Source organism: Coptis chinensis, chromosome 2 (genome assembly GCF_015680905.1).
Source record: "Coptis chinensis isolate HL-2020 chromosome 2, ASM1568090v1, whole genome shotgun sequence".
Classification (NCBI taxonomy): Eukaryota; Viridiplantae; Streptophyta; class Magnoliopsida; order Ranunculales; family Ranunculaceae; genus Coptis; species Coptis chinensis.
The window spans coordinates 27,935,269-27,940,809 of record NC_141457.1 but is presented as its reverse complement, the minus strand read 5'-3'; the positions used below and the strand labels follow the sequence as shown (position 1 = coordinate 27,940,809).

Below are 5,541 nucleotides of genomic sequence, written 5' to 3'. Positions count from 1 at the left end.
ATCTGTTTCTAATTCCCTTAGATCTTTCATTTCTGCTTCCAAATCTTCACCTCTCTGTGCTGGTTTGTTTCTTTAACTATTTTTTCAATTCAATCTACATTTCTCAATAACATAGGGAAGATTTATAATAATTGATTATTGTTATTGTGTAGAAGGGAGAGTAGTTTGCCGCGCAAATGCCTACTTCATCAGGAAAAGCTTTTGTTATTAGCCTCGTTTTATGGAAGAACAGAGTCGAGGAATGTGCCCAACGGATGGCTCTCCGGATCGCTTTCGCCCTTCTGCTGCAGGTTTACATTTATATATATTTATTTATTTTTGGGTGTTTGTATTGTTCCTCTAAGTGGATGAAAGGAGATGATGTATTGTTTAAAGTAAAAGGTCTGAGTAGGAATTTATACTACTCATTTTGTGGGTATGAATGTGATGGTGGGTGACGGAGTTCCTACAGCCCCTTCTATTGCTTCGTTCAAAAAGCCTGAAGGAGAAGAATCTGAAACTTATCATATTCGCTGTTCTTGGCAAGTCTGTTTTTTTTTAAAGGTTGGTTTCTTTTGTTGTTGTTTTTGCATTTTTGGTTGTTTAATTGATGATGGGCTGTTTTTATTTTGGTTAAAATAGTGAAGAAGCTGCGAAAGATGCTATAATTTATAGTTATAAGGCTGCTGCTAGTGGATTTTCTGCTAAACTTACTCTGAACAAGTTTCTCAGATCTCAAGTATGTTATTTTGTTTCTTTCGGTTTTGTACTTTCAATTAAAGCTTGGGATTGGTATGGTTAAAGATTTAATATCTGTCGTTTATTTATCCGCCAATAAAATTGCCCCGGCACATCAAGGGATTCAGTTGGGGATTGGGGATGCTAGTATTATTAAAGCTTTAATTTGAAGCTTATGGTAGGGAAGTTGTTCATATTAAAAGCCGTTAGAGGTAATGTGTTCGTTACTTTTTACTTATTCCGTGTTATTATGTTGTTATTGTTTTACTTTGTTGCTTTTTTTATTTATTTCTTGCTGTATATTTAGACATGGGGTGATTTGGGACTTGTTCATGAAAGCTAGCCCGTTCGATCTCGAGGGTTATGTTTAAGCCTGCTCCATTGATCGTTGTTAAAGTTTTGGATACGTTTCGTGCCATTGCTAAGGTTTATTGTTTGTTCTTCATTTTTTTAATGTATGTTTGTAGTCCATGCTTGGTCTTTTGATTATGAATGTTATCGAGTCGGGAAATAATAGTCAAGAGAAGAAAAAGAACCATATTAAAGGACTTCTTGTTCTGCTCTACGGATTGTGAACCCCTCGATCTAATTCGCTTCATCGCAGGTTATGATTTAAACGTCGTAGATAGTCTTTTGTTGATTTTGTTTACTTTTTGCGGTTTGCTTACTATGTTGAATGTTTTGGTGCGATCAAAGTTGCGAATTGGATTTGGCCGAAAGCAGACTTTGTTTGTAGCTTTAGGGCATCTTCTTTTTTTATTACGAAAAGGAATCAGCTCCTTCTTCACAAACCCAGTCTTCTCTTGAAGAGGTTAGTTAATATAGCATGACTGAATTTTAGTGTTCAGAATAGCTGTTTTACTAGTTTTATGTGGATTTGAGAATAGGGGTAGAAGTTGAAAGTTGCAAGTTTTTTTTTTTTTTTTGCTTGACAATCAATATCATTTTGTAGCATCCTTATGTTTATGGGCTGTTCTTGACAACCCACTCCTACCGCCGTTAGTGTCCCACTAACCGCCTTCCCCCATAATGAGAGGTGCGGTTTTCCTCGAAAGCTCCGTAATGAGTAGATGCCATGACTGTAACCCTGGTCTTGTAGGAACCTAGACGATGTGGGACTAAAATACTTTCACCCTGTGTGCTAGGGGCTTTTCCAACACAACTGTGTAGTATGACATCCTCTTCCGTAAGTAGCTTTCTTACCTGATTACCGGCCTGTAGGGCAGTACACCCTATTTATGGTTATGATTTGGACTGTATATTTAAAGCCAGAAGGAACATTTGTGTGGTTGCTTCTGTAATTGGTTCCAAATACTTGGCTTTGCTTTTTGCGTATAATGACCATGTTCAAATATTAACCACGAATACTTATTTTTCTTTCCTTTTATTTGTTTATTTGTTTTTATAACAGGTGGCAGTTGTACCGCGAACTCCTCCGGGGCATGGATGGCTGAGGCCTGCAATTGGGATTGTTGAGCTTTCTCAGAGTGTCATTCAGGTACTGTTTTGGAAGGACTAGTTACTACAGTTTCCTTTTGTACTAGATCAAGCAATTCATCCGTATCTGCTTACTTCCTTGCTTACAAAGTGGTCACAGAATGCAAATTTACTACTGCATATTCGTACTCTTCGCAATAATTGGTTCTTTTGTTAACACAATACTTAAAATTAGCCTTTACTGATAAGAAATATTGAAGGGGTGTGAGGGAATCTCATCACAACAGAAACAAAGAGGCAACAAAACTATGCAAAATTAAATGCAAGTTACACCGGATATCCCTGGTCCCCAATCTGCCGTTACTATATCCAAAGAATAGCCCCTCCTCTCAATTTACATAGAAGTTCTCAGCCATATGGTGGCCTTAGTGTTTCGTATTGTCAGATGTAGGGAAGAAGTTTCTTTATACAGTTTGTTGCACATATACAATATACTTTATAGTGTTGAACCCTACTCGCATATAGCTGGTCTCTAACATTCTTTTGTGCAGGCTGTTCCTCTTAGTGCAAGAAAGGGATCTGGCGGATCAACCAAAGGCAGTGCACCATTTTTGCAGCTGCCACATTTTAGTGAAGTCATTTTGAAAAAGATTGCACATAAAGGTAAGTTCATCCAATTACATTTGGTATTCTACTTCAAGAGAAAGGTGTTATTGGCTGCGTAAAGAGTATCATCTGATAAGGTTGTTAGACCTACCAGAATCCTTGAATGGTTTTTCGAGGATGTGACTGAAATTCTTTTTGGCTGTGGTATATTGAATCAAAAAGATGTTAATAGTGGACCAAGCTATTCTTTAAAGCATGCAATTGACAGAGTCCATATAGGTGCCTGCTTTATAAGTCAGTAGACTATATCACAGGCCCGAGCTACTTGTACAACTACAAACTTGTCAGTCATTTGTATCTAGCGTATACCGCATTGAATATTTGTAACGATCAGACGTGCACATGGAAACATGTAAAAGCTGGCCAAAAAAGTATAAGCATGAAATTTCAGGCAAGAGCATCCCACTACATGTCCGTACTATAATTGTTGATGCTATTGTCATCTACTCTTCTCCATAGAGCTCAAGCATCATAGGTGTCTAAGTCATGTTGAGTGGTGGGATAGCACATTCAACGATCTGTTCTTAGTTTACACGAAATCATTCTTTTTTTCCTTGATAGTAGTATACTACTATTGTTAGATCTTATTCTATTTTTTCGAGGGACACAGGTCCACTGGTATTCTACTATTCTGTTTCTTTGTGCATCTAGGCGTGAATTTGGCATTTCCAACCCCCTCTTTAAGTACGAGAAATATTTTGTTTGATTTTGAGATTTGGTCATGGGCACATTAAATTTGATAGATGTAGACCTAGGAATTTGGTGTTGTGCCTGGAAGTGGCATCTGGGAAGTGACCTCCTAATTATGGCACACAACTTGCACTTTAAGGAGCCTAGTGTGCTTGAGCGCCCCTCTTAACTATCTAGATCCCATATTCCTAGCTTCTATAATAATAATAATAAGTAGTAGTAGCAGTAGCAGTAGCAGTAGCAGTAGCAGTAGTAATAATAATAATAATAATAGTAATAATTATCTTTCTTTTTTTGGCGTTACTGGTTTCTTGAATAGATTTGTATTAATTTCGTTGACTTTGACAGAGTTGTTTGACATTAAGATATGAGGCATTGATTCTTAGAGAGAAAATCCATGGATGAGAATTAACTTCAAGTTTCATATCAAGAGTGGTTCAATTTTGCTAAAGATTTAGTGGGAAATGGATTTCACTACATTGCCATCAAGGTAATTAATGAAATGTTATTGTTTGTTTATTGGTGTTGTTGTTAAGCTAAAACTTTACTTGTTTGTTTGTAGGGGTGTGAAAGTGCATTTTCATGCATTCAGGCAAACAATGTCGTTTGCTGCTGAGAGATAAGTTCGTGCTTGATAATGTGAATCTTTCATGAATCTCCATTTGGGTTTTGATGTAGAGGTGAGAATCCCTAGTCCTTCTTTACTGTTAAGCTCAATCTACTATACCTTAGATTATCAGTATTTAGCGTTTGAATTGGTCTTGATCCCCTTATTGTCTGCTTCATGATCTTTTCTTGGTCGACTATTTTATCTTAATGCTAGGATCTCTTTTGGAGCATTTGTGGAAGTAAATGGGCGTAGAGTTTTCCACAACGCAAGCTGTTATCTCTTGTTTAGGATCATATAGTGTATGAAAACTTTTTTTATGGTGATAATTCAACAATAAGTTTGTGAGGTTTAGAAAATCGCTCAAAGTTGTGAATATATATGGTTGGATTAGTTTTGTATTTTATTAGTTTTTTTTCCCATATATATTATGGTTTATTTGTAAAATAGTATGAAAATGTATTGTGTACAGGATAAATTTAGCTTAAATAAGAATTTATGATTTATGATTTATGTATATGGTGCAAGAGGGGGCATCTTTTTGTAGGTTTAGCTAGTCGCTACAAAATATGAGAAATTATTTTTTTTTTATCAGCAACCCATCAGCAACGGTTCATAACCGTTACAAATGATTTTTAAATTATTTTTAAAAAAAATTAACTAACAACTTTGCAACGGTTAAAAAGCGTTACAAATTACCAACGCTTAAAAAGCGTTTGTGAAAAAAAAAACCGTTGCAAATGTTTTAAATTTGTGTACAAAATAGTTATAAAAAGTGTTGCAAATCATTATTGCAACGCTTAAAAAGCGTTGGAAATTTTTATTTGCAACGCTTATTAACCGTTGCAAAAATTTCCAACACTTTACCCACGCCATATTTGCAACGCTTAAAAAGCGTTGCGAAAATTATTAGCAACGCTTTTTTGCCGTTGCAAATAGCCTATTATGGTGTAGTGTACATTGCTGCACATACTCATAGATTATGATGGGAGATAGTAAAAATTGACAAAATTCTCAATCAAGGCTTATGTGTGTACTCAGTCAATCTTCTAGACTCTCCTATCCAAGAAATAGAATCCCTAGTTTACCTTTAGACAGATAATCTCGACTTTCAATCCTCACTGGTCATACTCTCAGAAAAGAATCTCTCAGAAGATGGTCTACTATTTTACCTCATGTATGTGGGGAAAAGAATAATGAATACGAACATCCCACATACTACCTTGAAAAACAGACTTCTGGATGAAATTAGTCTCATAGATAGAATGTCAATCACATATGAAGTATCGGGTCCTTCACTTTAGCATCCTCTCACCTATTCTAGACTTCGTACCATATTGTAATGATAAGTCATGGGTTGTAACTTGGCTTGGGTATTGGTTTATGAAGGAAAGTGGGTAAAAGAGTAAAGGGTTTTATGAAAG

At 36.0% G+C, this 5,541-nt stretch overlaps 2 long non-coding RNA genes across 2 annotated transcripts; both read left to right on the top strand.

Annotated features, from left to right (window-relative positions):
• Nucleotides 1-1,472: 1,472 nt before the first annotated feature.
• Nucleotides 1,473-3,127, top strand: LOC147515621 (uncharacterized). The gene is made up of 3 exons (XR_015213479.1): nucleotides 1,473-1,528; nucleotides 2,129-2,215; nucleotides 2,706-3,127. It is a non-coding gene; the product is annotated as an uncharacterized LOC147515621 (long non-coding RNA).
• A 624-nt stretch (nucleotides 3,128-3,751) lies between these two features.
• Nucleotides 3,752-4,500, top strand: LOC147515620 (uncharacterized). The gene is made up of 3 exons (XR_015213478.1): nucleotides 3,752-4,000; nucleotides 4,073-4,190; nucleotides 4,334-4,500. It is a non-coding gene; the product is annotated as an uncharacterized LOC147515620 (long non-coding RNA).
• The last annotated feature ends 1,041 nt before the right edge of the window (nucleotides 4,501-5,541 follow it).